Source organism: Chiloscyllium plagiosum, unplaced genomic scaffold (assembly GCF_037043375.1).
Source record: "Chiloscyllium plagiosum isolate Xiang-an unplaced genomic scaffold, Cpla_swu_hap1 HiC_scaffold_12, whole genome shotgun sequence".
Classification (NCBI taxonomy): Eukaryota; Metazoa; Chordata; class Chondrichthyes; order Orectolobiformes; family Hemiscylliidae; genus Chiloscyllium; species Chiloscyllium plagiosum.
The window spans coordinates 49,860,811-49,875,765 of NW_028270150.1; positions in this window are offsets into that span (position 1 = coordinate 49,860,811).

Consider the following 14,955-nt stretch of genomic DNA (forward strand, 5'->3'; position numbering starts at 1 on the left):
AAAGGTTACAGATTAGTAGATATTGTTAATCTTGTGGATGTTTTATGTTTGGATTTGCGAAAGAAATTGACAGGGTGCCTTGCATCAGGTGCAGTATCAGAATACTGGCGTATCCTGGGGTGGATAGGGAAATGATTGAGTTAGACTAATGGGATATAATTAATCATAGTTGCTCTATGTGGAGGCCAGTTGCTCCCAGAGTACAAAGGTTCCCTAGTGGACTTGTTTTTCTTTTGTGATTATAAAATATTCTGGATAAGCTATCCCCAATTCATGAATGTGACAACAAACTAGTGAAGATTACAACCTGATTTAGTACAGTGGGGAGAATGAGGGGTATCATTTGATAGAAATGCAATTCGATGCATGTATAAATGGTTAATGCTGAGCTGTGAAGTCCCTTAAATGGGAAACTATCTGCATACTGTAGTGCACAAATCTAAATATTCACAGCCAGCTTCAGACTGTAGCAAAAACAAAGTATATTTGTATACCTAGGAAAATGATATACAAAATAAAGACTATGATGACGTTAGTTATTTTGGTCCCATCTAGATTACAGTCTGCGATTCCTTCCTGCAAACTGTTCAAAGGAAGGCCACAAAATTAAGGCCATGTCTGACACTTTGCAACCACCACAGTTTCAGGAATTTGGGGGACTTAATGCTCAAAGTTTAGACTTCAGGACTTAATTAAATTGATCAAACAGCTAAGACTTGTCTGGATAACATGAATGGATTATTTGAATGAGATGAAAAAGAGAGGAACTTATGAACAAGCTGTGTAAACGAATTGTGATTTATTAATTAATTTTCCTATGTATTGTTGACCTTTGGAACAATTTACTGCTTGTTCAGGAGTTGCAGATTTCCAAGAAACATTCAGTAGGGAGCTGAGCACATTGGGAGGTTTAGTAATATATTGTGTGGTCATTGTTATCTCTCATTTTCAATAAATTTTGGGGTGAAGTTGGTAAATAATTTCTCAGAAGTCTTGCCCCTGAATTGACCAACAGCTTTGATTTTAGAAAGAAGTTCCCAAAAGTCCACATTACTAGTGTAAACTGACTAGCTAATTATATACTGAAAATGTGTTGCTGGAAAAGCGCAGCAGGTCAGGCAGCATCCAAGGAACAGGAGAATTGATGTTTCGGGCATCAGCCCTTCAGGAATGAGGAAAGTGCTTATCGATGTGCTTATTGATTGAATCTGCACATCGACTTGGACCCAATATACCGACCACTGCAGTGGACAGCTGGAACTGACAACCGGAAGTGGCAGATTCAAACCACTATAAATGCCGGAGGAAAGATCACAGAAGCACTTCATAGGAGGCTCCCAAGCACTGAGGATGTCACCGAGACAGGGGACGTAACGTCTGCAACACAAATTCCCAGCTCGGCGAACATAACCACAACAACGAGCACCCGAGCTACAAATCTTCTCATAGACTTTGACATTACCACGGCTGACTCTCCTCCTATCAACACCATGAGGATTGCAATTGAGTAAAAACTGAACTGCCACTAGTAGTATAAATACTGGGACTACAAGATCGGGTCAAATGCGGGCAATTCTGTGGCAATGATTTAACCTTATCTCCAAGGTACAAGTCAGGAGTGTGATGTAATATTTTCCATTTGCCTGAATGAATGCAGTTTCACTCCTGCTTGACACCATCCAGGGCAGGACACCAAACTTGATTGACACCATATCTATCACTTTGAACAGTTCCCTTCTTCAGTGGTCAGTCTCAGCAGTGTACACCATTTATAAAGGTCATATGTGGGCTCCTTCCAATTCTTTGGGATGGGGTGGGACACTTGATCTTTTTGCACTACAAGTTGGCATGTGGTTTAGATATATAACCTTTCCTGCAAACAACTCTTAATTTTCAACGGACCAATGTGTCTTTACCTAAAGTTTGTAAGTTGTAGGAAGCCTAAGGGCAGAACAGATCATTCTTTTCACTATACTTGGATGTGTGTGTTCATAGTCCTTGAAGTCCACAGCACAGATGGATAGAGTCAGATGTACATCACAGAAACAGACCCTATGGTCCAACTCATTCACACCACCCAGATATCCCAAACCAATCTAGCCCGACTTGACCCATATCCCTCTTAAACCCTTTCTATTCATATACCCATCCAGATGCCTTTTAAATGTTGTAATTGTAATCTCACAGCGCATTCCATACATGCACCAACATCTGCCTGAAGAAGGTGCCTCTTTGGTCCCTTTTTAAATTTGTTTCCCTCTCGCCCTAAACCTATATCTTCTAGTTTTGGAGTCCTCCACCCCAGGGAAAAGAACTTGTCTGTTTACCCTATCCATGTCCCTCATGATTTTATAAGACTATAAGGTTACCCTTCAGTCTCAGACACTCCAAGGAAGACCGCCCCAGCCTATTCAGCCTCCCTATAGCTCAAACTCTGGCAACCTCCTTGTAAATCTTAAGAATGCATATGTGATTCTTGTCTTCATTTGTTGAAGCATAGATACAAGAGGCGGGAAGCTGCAATGAAGCTATATAGGAGGTTGGTTAGGCCACAGCTTGTACTGTGTGCCATAGTCACCACATCACAAGAAGGATTTGATAGCATTGGAGAGGGTGCAGAGGAGATTCATCAGGATGTTAGCTATGTTGGAACGGGTAGAGAAACTAGACAGGCAGGGGTTGTTTTCCATAGAGATTGAAGGGTTCAAAATTATGGCAGGCATTGATAGGATCCATAGGAATAAATATGTTTCACACTTTGGTAAACTGATAGGGGACATATATTTAATAAAAAGATGAGGATTTAAAGAGATTTTTTTTCACCCAGAGCTGGAACCCAATGCCTGAAAGGGTGGTAGAGGTGGGAGAATTAGATGATCCCTCGAAATCCCATAGCATATAAAGCTATGGACCAAATGCTGCCAAATGGCAATCAAATAGATAAGTGCTTGAAGACCAGCATAGACTCTGGCTGTAGGGCCTATTTTCATGCTGTAATATTGTGGCTCTATTTCAGCTTGTTGTTAGTTGTCCTAATGTAATCAGTTTTGATTGATTTAGGTGATTGAATATTAGCATTGATGGAATATTCTTTGTTTAAGCAAATTTGTTTAAGCAGTAAATGTATGTAAACCAAAACAGGATACTGGAAATATACAGGGAGAAAGTGAGGACTACAGATGCTGGAGATCAGAGCTGAAAATGTGTTGCTGGAAAAGCGCAGCAGGTCAGGCAGCATCCATGGAGCAGGAGAATCGACTGAAGAAGGGCTCATGCCCGAAATGTTGATTCTCCTGCTCCTTGGATGCTGCCTGACCTGTTGCGCTTTTCCAGCAACACATTTTCAGCACTGGAAATACACCGCAAACCTGGCAGCATCTGTGGAGTGGAACAGTTGACATTTCAGTCTGTGACCTTTCATGATGTAGTTATTGACTTAAAACTGTTTCTGCTTCTCAATCTGTTTCTGGATCTGCATATTTTAGGCATTTACTGTGTTTTTTAAATTTTTCAACATCTGTAAATACATTCCTTTTATATCAAAACAATGATGCACAGTGGATTCATGTGGTTCACTAGCCCTGCACCAGTTAGAATAAAATAAAGTGTCCGCTACATTAGTCTGGGAAAATCATTCTTTCATTGTGGATCACTGCTGAATGTGTGAAATCTGGAATTCAAATGATTTCAAACAAATTACTTAATTGGAACAAGACAGGCAGAAATATGCATTCATTATTTGACAAGGACAAAGGAAACTTGAGTGTATATCCGCTCCAAGCTACAGATGAAATGTATTCAAACAAAACCATTGATATTCATGCATTTGAAATGAAAGGTTTCACTTTCTTCTGTCTAACAAAAGACTTTTATGTTCAAACAGATTGGTATATTCTCATTCTAACTTTGAGAATAAATTATAGCTGTTGGAAATCCAAACCAAGTCATGATAAATACCCAGTGAAGAATACAGTGTAGGAAACCCTCCACTAGTTTCTGCTGCCTGCATTCTAAGTTCTGCTCACCCTCTCATATACGTTTGCTGACCTACTTTGGCAACTGATTAAGCTTCAATTTTAAAATTCTTGTCTTTGTTTTCAATAACCATCCCTATCTAAGTAATTTCCTGCAGACCTACAAGCCTTCAAAATATCTGTGCTCAATCTCTTGATTTTTCCTCATTTTAATCATTTTGTTTTGGTAGCTGTGCCTTAATTTTCTCCCACACCTCAGCCTTGCTACCTCTCATCTTTAAAATGCTCCTTAAAACTTTATTCAGAAAGTGTTTGGACAGCTGCCTTTGGTGAATTGATGTCAAATTTTGTTTGATAATGTTCTACTAAATGCCATGGAATGTTTTATTATGTTGAAGGCAGTTATCAATTGCAACACTATTTGAAAAAAAAGGAGGAAAATGCATGCAAGCAAATGCATGTGAAAAAGGAATAGAATGACTTAAAATGCTGAATTGAGATTTGCAAATTGTAGAAATAATATTTCCATAAGACAATTTGATTCCTCTGATTTATGCTGAAAATGTGTTGCTGCCTGACCTGCTGCTCTTTTCCAGCAACACATTCTCTGATCTCCAGCATCTGCAGTCCTCACTTTCTCCTCTGATTTATGCCAGAATGGAGCTGATCTTACCTGAGGAATACAGCTAGCTGCCCTTTATAGTGGGGTAAATGGACTAATACTGAATTTGTTTTTTTTTTGGGGGGTGGTCCTGGCAACCATCATTGGTGTGATAATGAAAGAATTAGTCCTGAATCTTCTAAAATCGAAACTCATTTCACCTTGTGATAGCCTTCATCTTCCTTAAATTGCAATGCTCCTGATCTGTTTTGGAGTGTATGTGTGTTTACACACACACACACACGGTGACCAGTCCTTCCAACACATTGATATGCTTTTTAAAAGTTTAATGTTTTAAAGAAAAATAAACCAATTAATTTGATAGATAAAAATTTGATTTTTTTTTCTCATGGGAAAATGCTTCTGCATTAAGTTTGGGAGTAATGGAACATTATTTTCTAGCAGATGGTGAGCAGGCCTGGTCAGGATATCATATTTACATTTGAATTTAATATTCAGAAATAGTTTTCTTAATTTTTTAATATTCCTTTAGTGAATTTTAATTAAATGTGATTTGTCTTTTTCATGAAGAAAAATTTGAATTGTGTACTGACCGTTTGAAGAACACATCAGGAAATTAAATATCTGTTGGTAAACAACTAGTTAGAGACTAAATCAGGTTAAGTGGTGTGTAATTACAGGAGAATTTTATTCTAATCATTTTGGCAGATCCCAGGAAGATCATTACATCTGAAGGTGACAGCTGAGCAGGTTGCATGTTTCATATTCAGAGTATACTTTCTGCACAGGTTCTCATTAAAAAAAAATCAATTAAATTAAAATCCACTTAGAGAAAAATGTTAATGAAGAAGGGAGAATGTCTCAAAGCTATGGGTTCCCATGTAAGAAGCCTTCTGATGAAGGGTTATTGGACTTGAAACATTAACTCTTTCTCTACCAATGCTGCCAGAGCTGCTGTGGTTCTCCAGCACTTGCTATTTTTATTACCAGCATCCACTTTTTTTTTCCACTTTGTTTTCATGGCGCGTGGGTCTTAGTTACTTTGGTGAATGGTTTTTAAAAAAAGGTCAGCATGTTCTTCCAGCTCATGATCTTACTCAGTATGTGTTGGAGAGCAGCTGACTGCAAACGGCCTGGAATAATTCTTAAGACTGTGGAATTTATGACAGGGGAGTAAACATTGAAAAGTTTTATTTAACTTGCTTCTGGTCAGAATGATCAAGGATTTGTTTTAGATTAGATTATCTAGAGAATAAAATATTTTAGAACAATTTTGTAGGAAACCTGACTGGAGTCAGAAGAAAATATACAGCAAACCTTTTCTTGACCAACACCTGTGAGACCAGGAGTGCATCAGTTGATAAATATTTTGGTTGATCAAAGAGGTCCACATTAATCAATGTAAAAGTACACTAAGTAATAGAAACATAATGCAGAGGTAAACACATCGCAATTTTGCCTTAAATAAAATTTACTGACAGGGAGCTCTCTCACTTGCACCCTCAAGTGACTACTCTGACATCATGAAGATCGCAATAACATAATAAACTTCAGTATTTGATCTATGTAATTTTTGCCAGCTTATCGAAAGTGCCAGTTCATAAGAGGCTGGTTAAAATAAAGTTTGCTGTATTTCCCTTCTGGGAAAGATATAGGCCAGATCAGGGAAAGCTCCGTTACCTTGATGTAAACGTTTAGCTTGTGAAACTCCCATTTGGTTAGAAATAGACAGATTATTAAAAGACTTAAAAAGTCTTAAGCTTTTAATTTTATGCACCTTCATGTAAGAAGAATTTACAGTTCATAGGAGAAATTGGGGAGAAAAAGTTTGGTTAAGATTAAAGATTGATTATGGAAGGGCACTTTCTCTGGATTTGATTTGTTGTACAGTGATGGCGAGGAGATATTGCAGGTTTAAGACCTTTCAAACTGTTCTATTTTTAGTTTGCTTAGTTTGTTTTGTTCTCTTTTTATCTTTTATGTAATGAAATCTTGTGTGCCTCTGTTTCAGTGAATTACCACCAGGTTAAATTAACAAAAAGATATGATATACCAGGCCATATTTCAATATGAGATCTCACTTGTCCTGTCCTACCATCAGCTGGGACCATAACTTTACCCATTGAAGGTTACGAGAATAAGAGGTAATTCCAATGAAACAGATACAATTCTCAAGAGGCTCGACTGGGTAGATAGTGAGATGATGTTTTACTTCGTGGGGAAGGCTAGAACAATGTGGCACAGTTTTAAAATAGGTTTTATGGAGCACTTGCATGAATCTCAGGCACTGAACATTTAAGATGATTGAAAGATATCACAATATATGATACTGAAATATCTCCATTTACTCTATGTACATTCACTTGTTAGTCAGCTCGTCAGATGGTTGGACAGTCAGTTGACTATGTAATATCGTATTGGTAAAAACAATGACTGCAGATGCTGGAAACCAGATTCTGGATCAGTGGTGCTGGAAGAGCACAGCAATTCAGGCAGCATCCGAGGACAGGCAAAATCGACGTTTCGGGCAAAAGCCCTTCATCAGGAATAAAGGCAGAGAGCCTGAAGCGTGGAGAGATAAGCTAGAGGAGGGTGGGTGTGGGGAGAGAGTGGCATAGAGTACAATAGGTCCAGTGGGGAAGGAGATGAAGGTGATAGGTCAGGGAGGAGAGGGTGGAGTGGATAGGTGGAAAAGGAGCTGGGCAGGTCGGACAAGTCCGGACAGGTCAGGGGATCGAGTTTCTGGAGGTTAGAAGCTAGGATGAGGTGGGGGAAGGGGAAATGAGGAAACTGTTGAAATCCACATTGATGCCCTGGGGTTGAAGTGTTCCGAAGCGGAAGATGAGGCGTTCTTCCTCCAGGCGTCTGGTGGTGAGGGAGCGGCGGTGGAGGAGGCCCAGCACCTCCATATCCTCGGCAGAGTGGGAGGGGGAGTTGAAATGTTGAGCCACTGGGCGATTTGGTTGATTGGTGCGGGTGTCTCGGAGATGTTCCCTAAAGTGCTCTGCTAGGAGGCGCCCAGTCTCCCCAATGTAGAGGAGACCGCATCGGGAGCAACGGATACAATAGATGATATTAGTGGATGTGCAGGTAAAACTTTGATGGATGTGGAAAGCTCCTTTGGGGCCTTAGATAGAGGTGAGGGAGGAGGTGTGGGCGCAGGTTTTACGGTTCCTGCGGTGGCAGGGGAAAGTGCCAGGATGGGAGGGTGGGTCGTAGGGGGGCATGGACCTGACCAGGTAGTCACGGAGGGAACGGTCTTTGCGGAAGGCGGAGAGGGGTGGGGAGGGAAATATATCCCTGGTGGTGGGGTCTGTTTGGAGGTGGCGGAAATGTCGGCGGATGATTTGGTTTATGCGAAGGTTGGTAGGGTGGAAGGTGAGCACCAGGGGCGTTCTGTCCTTGTTGCGGTTGGAGGGGTTGGGTCTGAGGGCGGAGGTGCGGGATGTGGATGAGATGCGTTGGAGGGCATCTTTAACCACGTGGGAAGGGAAATTGCGGTCTCTAAAGAAGGAGGCCATCTGATGTGTTCTATGGTGGAACCGCTCCTCCTGGGAGCAGATACGGCGGAGGCGGAGGAATTGGGAATACGGGATGGCATTTTTGCAAGAGGTAGGGTGGGAAGAGGTGTAATCCAGGTAGCTGTGGGAGTCGGTGGGTTTGTAGAAGATGTCAGTGTCAAGTCGGTCGTCACTGATGGAGATGGAGAGGTCCAGGAAGGGGAGGGAGGTGTCAGAGATGGTCCAGGTAAATTTAAGGTCAGGGTAGAATGTGTTGGTGAAGTTGATGAATTGCTCAACCTCCTCGCGGGAGCACGAGGTGGCGCCAATGCAGTCATCAATGTAGCGGAGGAAGAGGTGGGGAGTGGTGCCGGTGTAATTACGGAAGATCAACTGCTCTACGTAGCCAACAAAGAGACAGGCATAGCTGGACTTTGTCTATTTATCCTATCAATGCCCCTCATAACTTTGCAAACCTCTATGTTCACTCCTCAGTCTCCGACTCTCCAGGGAAAACAGCCCCAGCCTGTTCAGCCTCTCCCTATAGCTCAAATCCTCCAATCCTGACAACATCCTTATAAGTCTTTTCTGAACCCTTTCAAGTTTCACAACACCTTTCCAATAGGAAGGAGACCACAATTGCACACAATATTCCAACAGTGGCCTAACCAATGTCCTGTACAGCCTCAACATGACCTCCCAACTCCTGTATTCAATACTCTGACCAATAAAGGAAAGCATACTAAATGCCTTCTTCACTATCCTATCTACCTGCGCCTCCACTTTCAAGGAGCTATGAACCTGCACTCCAAGGTCTCTTTGTTCAGCAACACTCCCTAGGACCTTACCATTAAGTGTATAAGTCCTGCTAAAATTTGCTTTCCCAAAATGCAGCACCTCGCATTTATCTAAATTAAACTCCATCTGCCACTTCTCAGTCCATTGGCCCATCTGGTCCAGATCACCTTGTAATCTGAGGTAACCCTCTTCACTGTCCACTAAACCTCCAATTTTGGTGTTTTTGAAAACTAAGTGACGAGGGAAAATGAATATTTAAAGGAAAACAGCATAAGTAAGAAGGTTGCATTGGTTGGAGTTGATAAGTCCCCAAGATTTGAAACCTGACATCCCTGAGCATTGAAGGAAGTGTCAATAGTCAATGCATTGGTTATCAATTCCAAAATTAATCAATTCCAAAATTCTACAGATTCTGGAATAATTCCTGTAGACTAGAAACTAGCAGAAGTTACCCATTATTCAAGATGGGAGTAAGAGAGAAAACCATGAACTACAAACCTGTTAGCCTTACATCTGTATTAGTACTGGTAGAATCAATTTTAAACACTGTGATCAATGGACACTTGGATAATGATAATCTGACTGGGTATGGTCAGGATGAATTGGCAAAGGAGAAATCATATTTGATGAATGAATTGGAGTTTTTAGAAGATATTACCACAAAATTGATAAAAGAGGGTCAATGAATGTAGGCTCTTGATAAGGTCCCCCAAAGGAGATTGACTAGAAATATTAAAACACATGGGATAAAATGTAATTTGTTAGTATGAATAAAGGATTGACTAACACACAGAAAACAGAGAATAGGAATATATTCTTGCTTTAATAGGCTGGGACTAATGAGCTATGACAAGGAGAAGTACTTGAGCTCTGGCTATCCACAATACGTATCAATGATTTTGATGTGGGGACCGACTATAATATATCCAAATTTGTGAATAGTATACAACTAAGTATGTTATGGAGAAGATGTAAAATAGTATCAGGAGGATTTAGATAGGCTTAGCAAGTGATAAAGAACATGGCAGAAGAATATGGTGTGGAGAAATGTTAGTTTATCAGGTTTACTAGGAGGAACAGTTGTGCAAAATACTTCTTAATTCTACATTCTCCCCGTGTCTGCGTGGGTTTCCTCCGGGTGCTCCGGTTTCCTCCCACAGTCCAAAGATGTGCGGGTCAGGTGAATTGGCCATGCTAAATTGCCCGTAGAGTTAGGTTTAAGGGGTAAATGTAGGGGTATGGGTGGGTTGTGCGTCGGTGTGGACTTGTTGGGCCGAAGGGCCTGTTTCCACACTGTAAGTAATCTAATCTAAAGAGTAAACATTTGGATAAACAAAGGGACTTAGGTGGCCTTGCCAATAGGTCACTGAAGATTAACATGCACGTTCAGCAAGGTATTAGGAAGGCTAATGGAATGTTAGCCTTTATTGCAAGAGGATTTGTGTACAGGGATAGCAAAATCTTGCTACAGCTGTACAGAAGTTTGGTTAGACTGCACCCAGCATACTGTGTAATGTTTGGTTTCTGTGGCACAAGAAGGATATTATTGCCATGGAGTGAATGCAGCAGAGGTTCACCAGACATGTTGCTGGGATGTCAGGACTGTCCTATGAAGGAAGATGGAGAATGCGGTGCCTGCATTTTCAAGAATTTTGAAGAATGAGAAGCGATCCTATTGAAACCCATAAAATGCAGGTAAAACGTTGCCCTGATTAGGAAGTCCAGAATCAGGGAACACTCTTAAAAATAAGGGAAATGCTATTTAGGAATGAGATGAGGACAAATTTCTTTACTTGAAGGTTGTGAATCTTTGTAATTCTCTACCACAGAGCCTGTGAAAACTCTATGTTTTAGTACAGGTTCAAAGTACATATTGATAGATTTCTGATTACTGTTGGCATAAAGAGTTATGGGGACAGTGGGAGTAAAAGGCAGTGAAGTATTGGATCAGCTATGATCTTACTTAATGCCGGAACAGGCCCGATAGGCTGAATGGCCTAATCCTGTTCCTAAACATTTGTGAGTACAATCTCTCAAAAAAGAAACAAAATGTAAAAGTTGATTTGATTTTAAAAAGGCAATTTAAAAGATGCTGAAAGGACAGCTCCAATCTAATAAAGTGATATGCAAGGATGCTGGGAATTTGTTTCCGTTAGTCGGGGAGACTAGGACCTGTGGGCACAGCCTTAGAATTAGAGGGGGATCAATTTAGAACGGAAATAAGGAGACATTTCTTCAGCCAGAGTACGGTGGGCCTGTGGAATTCATTGTCAGGAAGCGCAGTGGAGGTCGGGACATTAAATGTCTTCAAGGCAGCAATTGATAAAATCTTGATCTTGCAAGGAATTAAGTGGAGTTGAAATGCCCATCAGCCATGATTGAATGGTGGAGTGGACTCAATGGGCCAAATGGCCTTACTCCCACTCCTATGTCTTATGATCTTTTGGAAAATCCAGGGCAAAACCACTGAAATAAAGCACGTTAGGTATTAGAACAGCCTTGCTGTGTCCAGACATCAGTCAATCTTGTCATTTTGCTGCTCTGAAATATGTAAATATACCTGACTTAACAATGCTCCTTGCTACATGGATGAACATATAGAAAACTACCCACTGAAAGTGAAGGTTAAGAGGAATCTTTTCTCTCAAATCATGGTCAATCTTTGGAATTCTCCCAGGGAGCAATGGAAGCTGATTTGTTGAATATATTCCAGGCTCAGGTAAAGATTTTGTTTTTAATTTATGCTTTTGTGGGATGTGAGTGTCGCTGACAAGACCAACATTTATTGTCATGCCTAATTTGTCCTTGAACTGAGCAGGCAGCTGAAAGTTAACCTTATTAACTGTGTACCTGGGGTCAGATATACGGAGGATAAGGATGGTATCTGTGTCTAGGTAAATGAAGCAGAGGGGTTTTTAGAAGAATTGGCCTCAGAACACTAGCCTGGCACTCTCGATTACCAAGTGACATGGTCACTACACCAGTATTTCTCTACCATTTTCTTGATTAACAAGGGAATCGAAGGTTATGCAGGCAGGTGGGAATGAAGAGCTAAGGCCATAATCAAATCAGCCATGGTGGAGTCATTTGGAGGAGGCAAATGGCAGACACCTCCTTCTGTCTCATGTTTTTACGTTCTAGAATTTCAAAATGGAATAGAATTGCTGCATGCAGACTGGAGGCCAGCAGACTCCTGGATTTTCTGATATTTGTTATGGTAGAGAAACTGGATTTTCTGTCACAGAAAATAATTCCATTCAAGGCTGTGCTTAAACATCCACTAGTTTTATATGACGACTCAGGATCAATGTATTCTTGACCATGGAAATATGCAATGTTGCAAATATTGAGGACTTGACAGTCAGGCACATAGTATAAGAACAGTAAAACATGCATATTAATTACTTTTTAAATGTAATAAGTGTTTTGAACACTAAGTACTTTAGTGCTTCAGGGATAGATAGTTTTTTGATTGTAACAACATCCCCTTAAAGCAATTCCCTTTTTACAATAAATAATTTATGCAAAATGTAGATGTTAAAACTAGAAATATAAAATGCTATCAACCTGTTTTGCTAAACAGTAACTATCCACAGAATTATTTTTTCTAAAGCAATTTCCTTTCAGTAATTGATTACATTTCTCTCTCCAAAATGCATCATTCATTTGAACAAAACCTAATAATTGGATGTATGCTTAGCATTTATTCCATTATTGCATAGTCATGGCTTGAATTTTAAAAACTAGTTACCTTTGAAATAAGTCATCAACTCAAACCTTCATATATCACATTTATTGCTTTCCAAACTTTATTTCACACCCCATTGTGGCAAGTGCCCAACCATTCGCTTTGTTTAAATGCTGTTCTCACTAAACTTGTTCTGTTCAAAACTGAGTTAATTGAAAGTTTCAGTACACTGGAATGTGTTAATTGATGCCTGTAAAATGGCATAGATTACATCTTGATTTAACGCTCTGGACACTGTTTCCTTGGTGAGAATTCCTAAAGAACTTCACAACAACCTATGAAGCACTTTCAAAGCTGCTGGTTTATGAAACTACCTTTCTCAACATCTCCACCATGTTATCACCACCTCAATTTCAAAAAATGTGGATCCTTTATATTAACCTTGAAGTTAGCCCCTAACCTCTGCCTCTCCCTTCTGCTAAGTACTGCCTTTTGTTTCACCATACATAAAGCCCATTGTCTGAGAGTAGCCACAGTTAATAACTTTTGGACTACCTGGGACACTACATGAAGAGAGAAAGCCCACTGAGGATTATTTTTAATATCTTTTTAATATAAAAATAGAATTGTAATATCTTTCCAATTTTCTGGGTTACGAGAAATATATATGTTTCTCTATTATAAAGAATAGTCAAAAGGTATCAACTCACTATAAAAATAGAACAACTAAATTTATAAATGAGAAGAATTTTAACCCATCTAATGAAAGAAACAAAACTGGAAGTACCAGAAGTATATTTGTTTAAAATGTCCTGTAACATTGAATTTAACACATAGTTCTTAATATGACCTACCATAAAACGTTTCAAGTTGGTTGCAACAAAACTGCATGTTAATGCTGGATTGGAATATGTTTTAGGCATTTTAAAATTTTAAATTATGTTCAAGATCTCTGATACAAAGAACTATAAATGCGGCACGGTGGCACAGTGGTTAGCACTGCTGCCTCACAGCGCCAGAGACCCAGGTTCAATTCCCGCCTCAGGCGACTGACTGTGTGGAGTTTGCACATTCTCCCCGTGTCTGCGTGGGTTTCCTCCGGGTGCTCCGGTTTCCTCCCACAGTCCAAAGATGTGCAGGTCAGGTGAATTGGCCATGCTAAATTGCCCGTAGTGTTAGATAAGGGGTAAATGTAGGGGTATGGGTGGGTTGAGCTTCGGCGGGGCGGTGTGGACTTGTTGGCCGAAGGGCCTGTTTCCACACTGTAAGTAATCTAATCTATAGAAACTTGGTTTAAGTGAACAGGAGATTTTGACCTTCAAAAACATATAAAGGAACAGAAAGTAGTCATTTTTGGGAAAGGTAGATGATTGGCTAAATTTTTATGTTAAAGCCCAAATGCTTCAATTCATAGGACTTAACTTACCATAAAAAAGGTCATAACCTGTGAGCTACATCTAAGCCTCTTAGGCATTTGGTGTGTATTTGTCATGGGCTATTTTGTAGTATTTGTGGGGTGAAGAATGCCATCATAATTATTCTTTCCTTGACTGGGTGTAAGGGTTTAATTTGCTTATTGTGGTATTGGAGCATCCACTCGTGAGTCTTAACAAGAAGAGGCACTTGTTTAGTTTGTTCCATAATAGCAATTGGGTACAGGTTACATTACCTAGTTAGACATTGTCACTGATGTGGTTGGGAGACATAGATGACACAGCTGCCTCCTTCAAGATCCAGAGCAATTCTTCCAAATTCTCCATTCAAGTCCTTATTAGAATATGAGATTGGGTGGAGCTTAATGCAGTTTCCAACTTAACCTTTTTTAGAACCATTACCATAATCTAAAATCTCTCATCCAGCTTTCTTCCAATAGCTTGCATTTACACATTTATGTATGTAACTACATTTACCATTAACCCATTTTTGTTATATTCATTCAGATTAATGTCCTATGATTTCTTTCTTAATAATGAACTTTAGCATTTCCCAACTACAGATGTTGGGCTCACGTTTGGACTATAGTTTCCTGTTTTCTGTCTCCTTCCTTTCTTGAACACAGTCAACACATTTGCAGTTTTCCAAACTGTTGGAATTCTCTGAATCCGTGGGCTCTGTAGTTTTTTGATATTATTGATACTGCAATGCCTCCATTATCTCTGCAGCCACTTCCTTTAAACTTCTTGGATGCAGGCCATGAGGTCCTCATGACTTGTTGCCTTTCGAGCCATTAGTTTGTTAAAACCTTTGTCTTTTGTGAATAATACCATTACAAGGTCTTTTCTGCCATCAACACCTTGCCCATCCACTATCCCATAAGGCTTTCAATCTGTCTCATTATACAGAGTTGAATTAAAGGGTGACTTGGTAAGTGGT